The sequence below is a fragment of the Triturus cristatus genome, chromosome 5_2 (genome assembly GCF_964204655.1).
Source record: "Triturus cristatus chromosome 5_2, aTriCri1.1, whole genome shotgun sequence".
Classification (NCBI taxonomy): domain Eukaryota; kingdom Metazoa; phylum Chordata; class Amphibia; order Caudata; family Salamandridae; genus Triturus; species Triturus cristatus.
In genome coordinates, this window is record NC_140588.1 from 5573856 (window position 1) to 5586402 (window position 12547).

Consider the following 12547-nt stretch of genomic DNA (forward strand, 5'->3'; position numbering starts at 1 on the left):
TGAGAGTGAGTGAGTCAGTGAGAATGAGTCAGTCAGTCAGTGAGAAGGAGTCAGTCAGTGAGAGTGAGTCAGTCAGTGAGAATGAGTCAGTCAGTGAGAGTGAGTCAGTCAGTGAGAGTGAGTCAGTCAGTGAGAGTGAGTCAGTCAGTGAGTCAGTGAGAGTGAGTCAGTCAGTCAGTGAGAGTCTGTCAGTCAGTCAGTGAGAGTCAGTCAGTGAGTGAGTCAGTCAGTGAGTCAGTCAGTCAGACAGTGAGAGTGAGTGAGTCAATGAGTCAGTCAGAGAGTGAGTCAGTCAGAGTGAGTGTCAGTCAGTATGAGTGAGTGAGTCAGTCAGTGAAAGTGAGTCAGTCAGTGACAGTGAGTGAGTCAGAGTCACTTAGTCAGTGAGAGTTAGTGAGTGAGTCAGTCAGTGAGAGCGAGTGAGTCAGTGAGAGTGAGTGAGTCAGTGAGAGTGAGTCAGTCAGTCAGTGAGAAGGAGTCAGTCAGTGAGAGTGAGTCAGACAGTGAGACTGAATCAGTCAGTCAGTGAGTGAGTCAGTCGGTCAGTGAGAGTGAGTGAGTCAATGAGTCAGTCAGAGAGTGAGTGAGTCAGAGATAGTGAGTGAGTCAGTCAGAGATAGTGAGTGAGTCAGTCAGTGAGAGTGAGTCAGTCAGTGAGTCAGTCAGTCAGTGAGTCAGTCAGTGAAAGTGAGTGAGTCAGTGAGTCAGTCAGGGAGTGAGTGAGTCAGTCAGTGAGAGTGAGTCAGCCAGTGAGAGTGAGTGAGTCAGTCATTCAGTGAGAGTGAGTCAGTCTATGAGAGTGAGTCAGTCAGTGAGAGTGAGTCAGTCAGTGAGAATGAGTCAGTCAGTGAGAGTGAGTCAGTCAGTCAGTGAGAGTGAGTCAGTCAGTGAGTCAGTGAGAGTGAGTCAGTCAGTCAGTGAGAGTCTGTCAGTCAGTCAGTGAGAGTCAGTCAGTGAGTGAGTCAGTCAGTGAGTGACTCAGTCAGTCAGTGAGAGTGAGTGAGTCAGTGAGTCAGTCAGTCAGTCAGAGAGGCAGTGAGTCAGTCAGTGAGAGTGAGTGAGTCAGTCAGTGAGAGTGAGTGAGTCAGTCAGTGAGAGCTGATTGAGTCAGTCAAAGTCAGTCAGTCAGTGAGAGTGACTAAGTCAGTCAGTCAGTGAGAGTGAGTCAGTGAGTGAGTCAGTGAGTCAATCAGTGAGAGTGAGTGAGTGAATGAGGGAGTCAGTCAGTGAGTCAGTCAGAGAGTGAGTCAGTCAAAGTGAGTGTCAGTCAGTGTGAGTGAGTCAGTCAGTGAGAGTGAGTGAGTCAGTCAGAGTCAGTCAGTCAGTGAGAGTCAGTCAGTCAGTGAGTCAGTCAGTCAGTGAGAGGGAGTCAGTCAGTGTGAGTGAGTCAGTCAGTGAGTCAGTCAGTCGGAGTGAGTGAGTCAGTGAGTCAGTGAGTGAGTCAGTCAGTGAGAGTCAGTGAGTCAGTCAGTGAGTCAGTGAGAGTGAGTCAGTCAGTGAGTCAGTCAGTGAGAGTGAGTCAGTCAGTCAGTCAGTGTGAGTGAGACAGTCAGTTAGTGAGAGTGAGTAAGTCAGTGAGAGTCAGTCAGTCAGTGAGAGTCAGTCAGTCAGTGAGTGAGTCAGTCAGTGAGTGAGTGAGGCAGTCAGTCAGTGAGAGTCAGTCAGTCAGTGAGAGTGAGTGAGTCAGTCAGTGAGTCAGTCAGAGATAGTGAGTGAGTCAGTCAGTGAGAGTGAGTCTGTCAGTGAGTCAGTCAGTGAGAGTCAGTGAGTCAGTCAGTGAGTCAGTCAGTGAGAATGAGTCAGTCAGTGAATCAGTCAGTGAGAGTGAGTCAGTCAGTCAGTGAGAGTGAGTCAGTCAGTGAGTCAGTCAGTGAGAGTCAGTGAGTCAGTCAGTGAGTCAGTCAGTGAGAATGAGTCAGTCAGTGAATCAGTCAGTGAGAGTGAGTGAGTCAGTCAGTGAGAGTGAGTGAGTGAGTCAGTCAGTGAGACTGAGTCAGTCAGTGAGACTGAGTCAGTCAGTGAGTCAGTCAGTTAGTCATTGAGAGTGAGTGAGTCAGTGAGTCAGTCAGACATTGAGTGAGTCAGTCAGTGTGAGTGAATGAGTCAGTCAGAGATAGTAAGTGAGTCAGTCAGTGAGAGTGAGTCAGTCAATGAGTCAATCAGTCAGTGAGAGTGAGTGAGGCAGTTAGTCAGTGAGTCAGTCAGTGAGAGTGAGTGAGTCAGTGAGTGAGTCAGAGAGTGAGTGAGTCAGTCAGTGAGAGTGAGTCAGTCAGTGAGAGTGAGTGAGTCAGTCATTCAGTGAGAGTGAGTCAGTCAGTGAGAGTGAGTCAGTCAGTGAGAGTGAGTCAGTCAGTGAGAATGAGTCAGTCAGTGAGAGTGAGTCAGTCAGTGAGAGTGAGTCAGTCAGTGAGAGTGAGTCAGTCAGTGAGTCAGTGAGAGTGAGTCAGTCAGTCAGTGAGAGTCTGTCAGTCAGTCAGTGAGAGTCAGTCAATGAGTGAGTCAGTCAGTGAGAGTCTGTCAGTCAGTCAGTGAGAGTCAGTCAATGAGTGAGTCAGTCAGTGAGTCAGTCAGTGAGTCAGTCAGTGTGAGTGAGTCAGTCAGTGAAAGTGAGTCAGTCAGTCGGAGTGACTCAGTCAGTCAGTGAGAGTGAGTGAGTCAGTGAGTCAGTCAGTCAGTCAGAGAGGCAGTGAGTCAGTCAGTGAGAGCGAGTGAGTCAGTGAGAGTGAGTGAGTCAGTGAGAGTGAGTCAGTCAGTCAGTGAGAAGGAGTCAGTCAGTGAGAGTGAGTCAGACAGTGAGACTGAATCAGTCAGTCAGTGAGTGAGTCAGTCGGTCAGTGAGAGTGAGTGAGTCAATGAGTCAGTCTGAGAGTGAGTGAGTCAGAGATAGTGAGTGAGTCAGTCAGAGATAGTGAGTGAGTCAGTCAGTGAGAGTGAGTCAGTCAGTGAGTCAGTCAGTCAGTGAGTCAGTCAGTGAAAGTGAGTGAGTCAGTGAGTCAGTCAGGGAGTGAGTGAGACAGTCAGTGAGAGTGAGTCAGCCAGTGAGAGTGAGTGAGTCAGTCATTCAGTGAGAGTGAGTCAGTCTATGAGAGTGAGTCAGTCAGTGAGAGTGAGTGAGTCAGTGAGAATGAGTCAGTCAGTGAGAGTGAGTCAGTCAGTCAGTGAGAGTGAGTCAGTCAGTGAGTCAGTGAGAGTGAGTCAGTCAGTCAGTGAGAGTCTGTCAGTCAGTCAGTGAGAGTCAGTCAGTGAGTGAGTCAGTCAGTGAGTGACTCAGTCAGTCAGTGAGAGTGAGTGAGTCAGTGAGTCAGTCAGTCAGTCAGAGAGGCAGTGAGTCAGTCAGTGAGAGTGAGTGAGTCAGTCAGTGAGAGTGAGTGAGTCAGTCAGTGAGAGCTGATTGAGTCAGTCAAAGTCAGTCAGTCAGTGAGAGTGACTAAGTCAGTCAGTCAGTGAGAGTGAGTCAGTGAGTGAGTCAGTCAGTGAGAGTGAGTCAGTAAGTCAGTGAGTGTGAGTGAGTGAGTCAGTCAGTGAGTCAATCAGTGAGAGTGAGTGAGTGAATGAGGGAGTCAGTCAGTGAGTCAGTCAGAGAGTGAGTCAGTCAAAGTGAGTGTCAGTCAGTGTGAGTGAGTCAGTCAGTGAGAGTGAGTGAGTCAGTCAGAGTCAGTCAGTCAGTGAGAGTCAGTCAGTCAGTGAGTCAGTCAGTCAGTGAGAGGGAGTCAGTCAGTGTGAGTGAGTCAGTCAGTGAGTCAGTCAGTCGGAGTGAGTGAGTCAGTGAGTCAGTGAGTGAGTCAGTCAGTGAGAGTCAGTGAGTCAGTCAGTGAGTCAGTGAGAGTGAGTCAGTCAGTGAGTCAGTCAGTGAGAGTGAGTCAGTCAGTCAGTCAGTGTGAGTGAGACAGTCAGTTAGTGAGAGTGAGTAAGTCAGTGAGAGTCAGTCAGTCAGTGAGTGAGTCAGTCAGTGAGTGAGTGAGGCAGTCAGTCAGTGAGAGTCAGTCAGTCAGTGAGAGTGAGTGAGTCAGTCAGTGAGTCAGTCAGAGATAGTGAGTGAGTCAGTCAGTGAGAGTGAGTCTGTCAGTGAGTCAGTCAGTGAGAGTCAGTGAGTCAGTCAGTGAGTCAGTCAGTGAGAATGAGTCAGTCAGTGAATCAGTCAGTGAGAGTGAGTCAGTCAGTCAGTGAGAGTGAGTCAGTCAGTGAGTCAGTCAGTGAGAGTCAGTGAGTCAGTCAGTGAGTCAGTCAGTGAGAATGAGTCAGTCAGTGAATCAGTCAGTGAGAGTGAGTGAGTCAGTCAGTGAGAGTGAGTGAGTGAGTCAGTCAGTGAGACTGAGTCAGTCAGTGAGACTGAGTCAGTCAGTGAGTCAGTCAGTTAGTCATTGAGAGTGAGTGAGTCAGTGAGTCAGTCAGACATTGAGTGAGTCAGTCAGTGTGAGTGAATGAGTCAGTCAGAGATAGTAAGTGAGTCAGTCAGTGAGAGTGAGTCAGTCAATCAGTCAGTGAGAGTGAGTGAGGCAGTTAGTCAGTGAGTCAGTCAGTGAGAGTGAGTGAGTCAGTGAGTGAGTCAGAGAGTGAGTGAGTCAGTCAGTGAGAGTGAGTCAGTCAGTGAGAGTGAGTGAGTCAGTCATTCAGTGAGAGTGAGTCAGTCAGTGAGAGTGAGTCAGTCAGTGAGAGTGAGTCAGTCAGTGAGAATGAGTCAGTCAGTGAGAGTGAGTCAGTCAGTGAGAGTGAGTCAGTCAGTGAGAGTGAGTCAGTCAGTGAGTCAGTGAGAGTGAGTCAGTCAGTCAGTGAGAGTCTGTCAGTCAGTCAGTGAGAGTCAGTCAATGAGTGAGTCAGTCAGTGAGAGTCTGTCAGTCAGTCAGTGAGAGTCAGTCAATGAGTGAGTCAGTCAGTGAGTCAGTCAGTGAGTCAGTCAGTGTGAGTGAGTCAGTCAGTGAAAGTGAGTCAGTCAGTCGGAGTGAGTCAGTCAGTGAGAGTGAGTCAGTCAGTCAGTGTGAGTGAGTCAGTCAGTGAAAGTGAGTCAGTCAGTGGGAGTGAGTCAGTCAGTGAGAGAGAGTCAGTCAGTCAGTGAGAGTGAGTGAGTCAGTCAGTCAGTCAGTGAGAGTGAGTCAGTCAGTCAGTGAGAGTGAGTGAGTGAGTCAGTCAGTGAGAGTGAGTCAGTCAGTGAGAGTGAGCCAGTCAGTGAGAATGAGTCAGTCAGTCAGTGAGAGTGAATAAGTCAGTCAGTGAGAGGGACTCAGTCAGTGTGAGTGAGTCAGTCAGTGAGTCACTCAGTCACTGAGAGTGAGCGAGGCAGTCAGTCAGTGAGTCAGTCAGTGAGAGTGAGTGAGTGAGTGAGTCAGTCAGAGAGTGAGTGAGTCAGTCCGTGTGAGTGAGTGAGTCAGTAAGTGTGAGTGAGTGAGTCAGTCAGTGTGAGTGAGTCAGTCAGTCAGAGAGAGTGAGTGAGTCAGTCAGTGTGATTGAGTGAGTCAGTCAGAGAGAGTAAGTCATTCAGTGAGAGTGAGTGAGTCAGTGAATCAGTCAGTGAGAGTGAGTCAGTCAGTCTGTCAGTCAGTCAGTTAGTCAGTCAGTGAGAGTGAGTGAGGGAGTCAGTCAGTGAGTGAGTCAGTGAGTCAGTCAGAGAGTGAGTCAGTCAGAGTGAGTGTCAGTCAGTATGAGTGAGTGAGTCAGTCAGTGAAAGTGAGTCAGTCAGTGACAGTGAGTGAGTCAAAGTCAGTCAGTCAGTGAGAGTTAGTGAGTGAGTCAGTGAGAGTGAGTGAGTCAGTGAGAGTGAGAGTGAGTAAGTCAGTGAGAGTGAGTGAGTCAGTGAGAATGAGTCAGTCAGTCAGTGAGAAGGAGTCAGTCACTGAGAGTGAGTCAGTCAGTGACACTGAGTCAGTCAGTCAGTAAGTGAGTCAGTCAGTGAGAGTGAGTGAGTCAATGAGTCAGTCAGAGAGTGAGTGAGTCAGAGATAGTGAGTGAGTCAGTCAGAGATAGAGAGTGAGTCAATCAGTGAGAGTGAGTGAGTCAGTCAGTCAGTCAGTGAAAGTGAGAAAGTCAGTGAGTCAGTCAGAGAGTGAGTGAGTCAGTCAGTAAGAGTGAGTCAGTCAGTGAGAGTGAGTGAGTCAGTGAGAGTGAGTCAGTCAGTGAGAGTGAGTCAGTCAGTGAGAATGAGTCAGTCAGTGAGAGTGAGTCAGTCAGTCAGTGAGAGTGAGTCAGGCAGTGAGTCAGTGAGAGTGAGTCAGTCAGTCAGTGAGAGTCTGTCAATCAGTCAGTGAGAGTCAGTCAGTGAGTCAGTCAGTCAGTGAGTCAGTCAGTCATTCATTCAGTGAGAGTAAGTGAGTCAGTGAGAGTGAGTGAGTCAGTCAGTGAGAGTGAGTCAGTCAGTGAGAGTGAGTCAGTCAGTGAGAGTCAGTCAGTCAGTGAGTCAGTGAGAGTGAGTCAGTCAGTCAGTAAGAGTCTGTCAGTCAGTCAGTGAGATTCAGTCAGTGAGTGAGTCAGTCAGTGAGTCAGTCAGTGAGTCAGTCAGTGTGAGTGAGTCAGTCAGTAAAAGTGAGTCAGTCAGTGGGAGTGAGTCAGTCAGTGAGAGTGAGTCAGTCAGTCAGTGTGAGTGAGTCAGTCAATGAAAGTGAGTCAGTCAGTGGGAGTGAGTCAGTCAGTGAGAGTGAGTGAGTCAGTCAGTGAGAGTGAGTGAGTGAGTCAGTCAGTGAGAGTGAGTCAGTCAGTCAGTGAGAGTGAGTGAGTGAGTCAGTCAGTGAGAGTGAGTCAGTCAGTGAGAGTGAGCCAGTCAGTGAGAATGAGTCAGTCAGTCAGTGAGAGTGAATAAGTCAGTCAGTGAGAGGGACTCAGTCAGTGTGAGTGAGTCAGTCAGTCAGAGAGTGAGTGAGTCAGTCAGTGTGATTGAGTGAGTCAGTCAGAGAGAGTAAGTCATTCAGTGAGAGTGAGTGAGTCAGTGAATCAGTCAGTGAGAGTGAGTGAGTCAGTCTGTCAGTCAGTCAGTTAGGCAGTCAGTGAGAGTGAGTGAGGGAGTCAGTCAGTGAGTGAGTCAGTGAGTCAGTCAGAGAGTGAGTCAGTCAGAGTGAGTGTCAGTCAGTATGAGTGAGTGAGTCAGTCAGTGAAAGTGAGTCAGTCAGTGACAGTGAGTGAGTCAAAGTCAGTCAGTCAGTGAGAGTTAGTGAGTGAGTCAGTGAGAGTGAGTGAGTCAGTGAGAGTGAGAGTGAGTAAGTCAGTGAGAGTGAGTGAGTCAGTGAGAATGAGTCAGTCAGTCAGTGAGAAGGAGTCAGTCAGTGAGAGTGAGTCAGTTAGTGACACTGAGTCAGTCAGTCAGTAAGTGAGTCAGTCAGTGAGAGTGAGTGAGTCAATGAGTCAGTCAGAGAGTGAGTGAGTCAGAGATAGTGAGTGAGTCAGTCAGAGATAGAGAGTGAGTCAATCAGTGAGAGTGAGTCAGTCAGTCAGTCAGTGAGTCAGTCAGTGAAAGTGAGAAAGTCAGTGAGTCAGCCAGAGAGTAAGTCAGTCAGTCAGTAAGAGTGAGGCAGTCAGTGAGAGTGAGTGAGTCAGTGAGAGTGAGTCAGTCAGTGAGAGTGAGTCAATCAGTGAGAATGAGTCAGTCAGTGAGAGTGAGTCAGTCAGTCAGTGAGAGTGAGTCAGGCAGTGAGTCAGTGAGAGTGAGTCAGTCAGTCAGTGAGAGTCTGTCAATCAGTCAGTGAGAGTCAGTCAGTGAGTGAGTCAGTCAGTGAGTGAGTCAGTCAGTCAGTGCGAGTGAGTGAGTAAGTCAGAGAGGGAGTGAGTCAGTCAGTGAGAGTGAGTGAGTCAGTCAGTGAGAGTGAGTGAGTCAGTCAGTGAGAGCTGATTGAGTTAGAGTTCAGAATCAGTCAGTCAGTGAGAGTGACTGAGAGTCAGTCAGTGAGAGTGAGTCAGTCAGTCAGTGACAGTGAGTCAGGCAGTGAGTCAGTGAGAGTGAGTCAGACAGTCAGTGAGAGTCTGTCAATCAGTCAGTGAGAGTCAGTCAGTGAGTCAGTCAGTCAGTGAGTCAGTCAGTCATTCAGTGAGAGTGATTGAGTCAGTGAGTCAGTCAGAGAGGGAGTGAGTCAGTCAGTGAGAGTGAGTGAGTCAGTCAGTGAGAGTGAGTGAGTCAGTCAGTGAGAGCTGATTGAGTAAGTCAGAATCAGTCAGTCAGTGAGAGTGACTGAGTCAGTCAGTCAGTGAGAGTGAGTCAGTCAGTGAGTCAGTCAGTGAGAGTGAGTCAGTCAGTGAGTGAGTCAGTGAGTGTGAGTGAGTCAGTCAGTCAGTGAGTCAGTCAGTGAGAGTGAGTGAGGGAGTCAGTCAGTGAGTGAGTCAGTGAGTCAGTCAGAGAGTGAGTCTGTCAGAGTGAGTGTCTGTCAGTATGAGTGAGTGAGTCAGTCAGTGAAAGTGAGTCAGTCAGTGACAGTGAGTGAGTCAGAGTCACTCAGTCAGTGAGAGTTAGTGAGTGAGTCAGTCAGTGAGAGCGAGTGAGTCAGTGAGAGTGAGTGAGTCAGTGAGAGTGAGTCAGTCAGTCAGTGAGAAGGAGTCAGTCAGTGAGAGTGAGTCAGACAGTGAGACTGAATCAGTCAGTCAGTGAGTGAGTCAGTCGGTCAGTGAGAGTGAGTGAGTCAATGAGTCAGTCAGAGAGTGAGTGAGTCAGAGATAGTGAGTGAGTCAGTCAGAGATAGTGAGTGAGTCAGTCAGTGAGAGTGAGTCAGTCAGTGAGTCAGTCAGTCAGTGAGTCAGTCAGTGAAAGTGAGTGAGTCAGTGAGTCAGTCAGGGAGTGAGTGAGTCAGTCAGTGAGAGTGAGTCAGTCAGTGAGAGTGAGTGAGTCAGTCATTCAGTGAGAGTGAGTCAGTCAGTGAGAGTGAGTCAGTCAGTGAGAATGAGTCAGTCAGTGAGAGTGAGTCAGTCAGTCAGTGAGAGTGAGTCAGTCAGTGAGTCAGTGAGAGTGAGTCAGTCAGTCAGTGAGAGTCTGTCAGTCAGTCAGTGAGAGTCAGTCAGTGAGTGAGTCAGTCAGTGAGTCAGTCAGTCAAATAGTGAGAGTGAGTGAGTCAGTGAGTCAGTCAGAGAGGCAGTGAGTCAGTCAGTGAGAGTGAGTGAGTCAGTCAGTGAGAGTGAGTGAGTCAGTCAGTGAGAGCTGATTGAGTTAGTCAGAATCAGTCAGTCAGTGAGACTGACTGAGTCAGTCAGTCAGTGAGAGTGAGTCAGTCAGTGAGTCAGTCAGTGAGAGTGAGTCAGTCAGTCAGTGAGTGTGAGTGAGTCAGTCAGTCATTGAGTCAATCAGTGAGAATGAGTGAGTGAGGGAGTCAGTCAGTGAGTCAGTCAGAGAGTGAGTCAGTCAGAGTGAGTCAGTCAGTGAGAGTTAGTGAGTGAGTGAGTCAGTGAGAGTGAGTGAGTCAGTGAGAGTGAGTGAGTCAGTGAGAGTGAATGAGTCAGTGAGAGTGAGTCAGTCAGTCAGTGAGAAGGAGTCAGTCAGTGAGAGTGAGTCAGTCAGTGAGACTGAGTCAGTCAGTCAGTGAGTCAGTCAGTCAGTCAGTGAGAGTGAGTGAGTCAGTCAGTGAGAATGAGTCAGTCAGTGAGAGTGAGTCAGTCAGTGAGAGTGAGTCAGTCAGTGAGTCAGTGAGAGTGAGTCAGTCAGTCAGTGAGAGTCTGTCAGTCAGTCAGTGAGAGTCAGTCAATGAGTGAGTCAGTCAGTGAGTCAGTCAGTGAGTCAGTCAGTGTGAGTGAGTCAGTCAGTGAAAGTGAGTCAGTCAGTCGGAGTGAGTCAGTCAGTGAGAGTGAGTCAGTCAGTCAGTGTGAGTGAGTCAGTCAGTGAAAGTGAGTCAGTCAGTGGGAGTGAGTCAGTCAGTGAGAGTGAGTCAGTCAGTCAGTGAGAGTGAGTGAGTGAGTCAGTCAGTCAGTGAGAGTGAGTCAGTCAGTCAGTGAGAGTGAGTGAGTCAGTCAGTCAGTGAGAGTGAGTCAGTCAGTGAGAGTGAGCCAGTCAGTGAGAATGAGTCAGTCAGTCAGTGAGAGTGAATAGGTCAGTCAGTGAGAGGGACTCAGTCAGTGTGAGTGAGTCAGTCAGTGAGTCAATCAGTCACTGAGAGTGAGTGAGGCAGTCAGTCAGTGAGTCAGTCAGTGAGAGTGAGTGAGTGAGTCAGTCAGTCAGAGAGTGAGTGAGTGAGTCCGTGTGAGTGAGTGAGTCAGTAAGTGTGAGTGAGTGAGTCAGTCAGTGTGAGTGAGTCAGTCAGTCAGAGAGAGTGAGTGAGTCAGTCAGTGTGATTGAATGAGTCAGTCAGAGAGAGTAAGTCATTCAGTGAGAGTGAGTGAGTCAGTGAATCAGTCAATGAGAGTGAGTGAGTCAGTCTGTCAGTCAGTCAGTTAGTCAGTCAGTGAGAGTGAGTGAGGGAGTCAGTCAGTGAGTGAGTCAGTGAGTCAGTCAGAGAGTGAGTCAGTCAGAGTGAGTGTCAGTCAGTATGAGTGAGTAAGTGAGTCACTGAAAGTGAGTCAGTCAGTGACAGTGAGTGAGTCAAAGTCAGTCAGTCAGTGAGAGTTAGTGAGTGAGTCAGTGAGAGTGAGTGAGTCAGTGAGAGTGAGAGTGAGTAAGTCAGTGAGAGTGAGTGAGTCAGTGAGAATGAGTCAGTCAGTCAGTGAGAAGGAGTCAGTCAGTGAGAGTGAGTCAGTCAGTGAGAATGAGTCAGTCAGTGAGAGTGAGTCAGTCAGTGAGAGTGAGTCAGTCAGTGAGAGTGAGTCAGTCAGTGAGTCAGTGAGAGTGAGTCAGTCAGTCAGTGAGAGTCTGTCAGTCAGTCAGTGAGAGTCAGTCAGTGAGTGAGTCAGTCAGTGAGTCAGTCAGTCAGACAGTGAGAGTGAGTGAGTCAATGAGTCAGTCAGAGAGTGAGTCAGTCAGAGTGAGTGTCAGTCAGTATGAGTGAGTGAGTCAGTCAGTGAAAGTGAGTCAGTCAGTGACAGTGAGTGAGTCAGAGTCACTTAGTCAGTGAGAGTTAGTGAGTGAGTCAGTCAGTGAGAGCGAGTGAGTCAGTGAGAGTGAGTGAGTCAGTGAGAGTGAGTCAGTCAGTCAGTGAGAAGGAGTCAGTCAGTGAGAGTGAGTCAGACAGTGAGACTGAATCAGTCAGTCAGTGAGTGAGTCAGTCGGTCAGTGAGAGTGAGTGAGTCAATGAGTCAGTCAGAGAGTGAGTGAGTCAGAGATAATGAGTGAGTCAGTCAGAGATAGTGAGTGAGTCAGTCAGTGAGAGTGAGTCAGTCAGTGAGTCAGTCAGTCAGTGAGTCAGTCAGTGAAAGTGAGTGAGTCAGTGAGTCAGTCAGGGAGTGAGTGAGTCAGTCAGTGAGAGTGAGTCAGCCAGTGAGAGTGAGTGAGTCAGTCATTCAGTGAGAGTGAGTCAGTCTATGAGAGTGAGTCAGTCAGTGAGAGTGAGTGAGTCAGTCTGTCAGTCAGTCAGTTAGTCAGTCAGTGAGAGTGAGTGAGGGAGTCAGTCAGTGAGTGAGTCAGTGAGTCAGTCAGAGAGTGAGTCAGTCAGAGTGAGTGTCAGTCAGTATGAGTGAGTAAGTGAGTCACTGAAAGTGAGTCAGTCAGTGACAGTGAGTGAGTCAAAGTCAGTCAGTCAGTGAGAGTTAGTGAGTGAGTCAGTCAGTGAGAGCGAGTGAGTCAGTGAGAGTGAGTGAGTCAGTGAGAGTGAGTCAGTCAGTCAGTGAGAAGGAGTCAGTCAGTGAGAGTGAGTCAGACAGTGAGACTGAATCAGTCAGTCAGTGAGTGAGTCAGTCGGTCAGTGAGAGTGAGTGAGTCAATGAGTCAGTCAGAGAGTGAGTGAGTCAGAGATAGTGAGTGAGTCAGTCAGAGATAGTGAGTGAGTCAGTCAGTGAGAGTGAGTCAGTCAGTGAGTCAGTCAGTCAGTGAGTCAGTCAGTGAAAGTGAGTGAGTCAGTGAGTCAGTCAGGGAGTGAGTGAGTCAGTCAGTGAGAGTGAGTCAGTCAGTGAGAGTGAGTGAGTCAGTCATTCAGTGAGAGTGAGTCAGTCAGTGAGAGTGAGTCAGTCAGTGAGAATGAGTCAGTCAGTGAGAGTGAGTCAGTCAGTCAGTGAGAGTGAGTCAGTCAGTGAGTCAGTGAGAGTGAGTCAGTCAGTCAGTGAGAGTCTGTCAGTCAGTCAGTGAGAGTCAGTCAGTGAGTGAGTCAGTCAGTCAAATAGTGAGAGTGAGTGAGTCAGTGAGTCAGTCAGAGAGGCAGTGAGTCAGTCAGTGAGAGTGAGTGAGTCAGTCAGTGAGAGTGAGTGAGTCAGTCAGTGAGAGCTGATTGAGTTAGTCAGAATCAGTCAGTCAGTGAGACTGACTGAGTCAGTCAGTCAGTGAGAGTGAGTCAGTCAGTGAGTCAGTCAGTGAGAGTGAGTCAGTCAGTCAGTGAGTGTGAGTGAGTCAGTCAGTCATTGAGTCAATCAGTGAGAATGAGTGAGTGAGGGAGTCAGTCAGTGAGTCAGTCAGAGAGTGAGTCAGTCAGAGTGAGTCAGTCAGTGAGAGTTAGTGAGTGAGTGAGTCAGTGAGAGTGAGTGAGTCAGTGAGAGTGAGTGAGTCAGTGAGAGTGAATGAGTCAGTGAG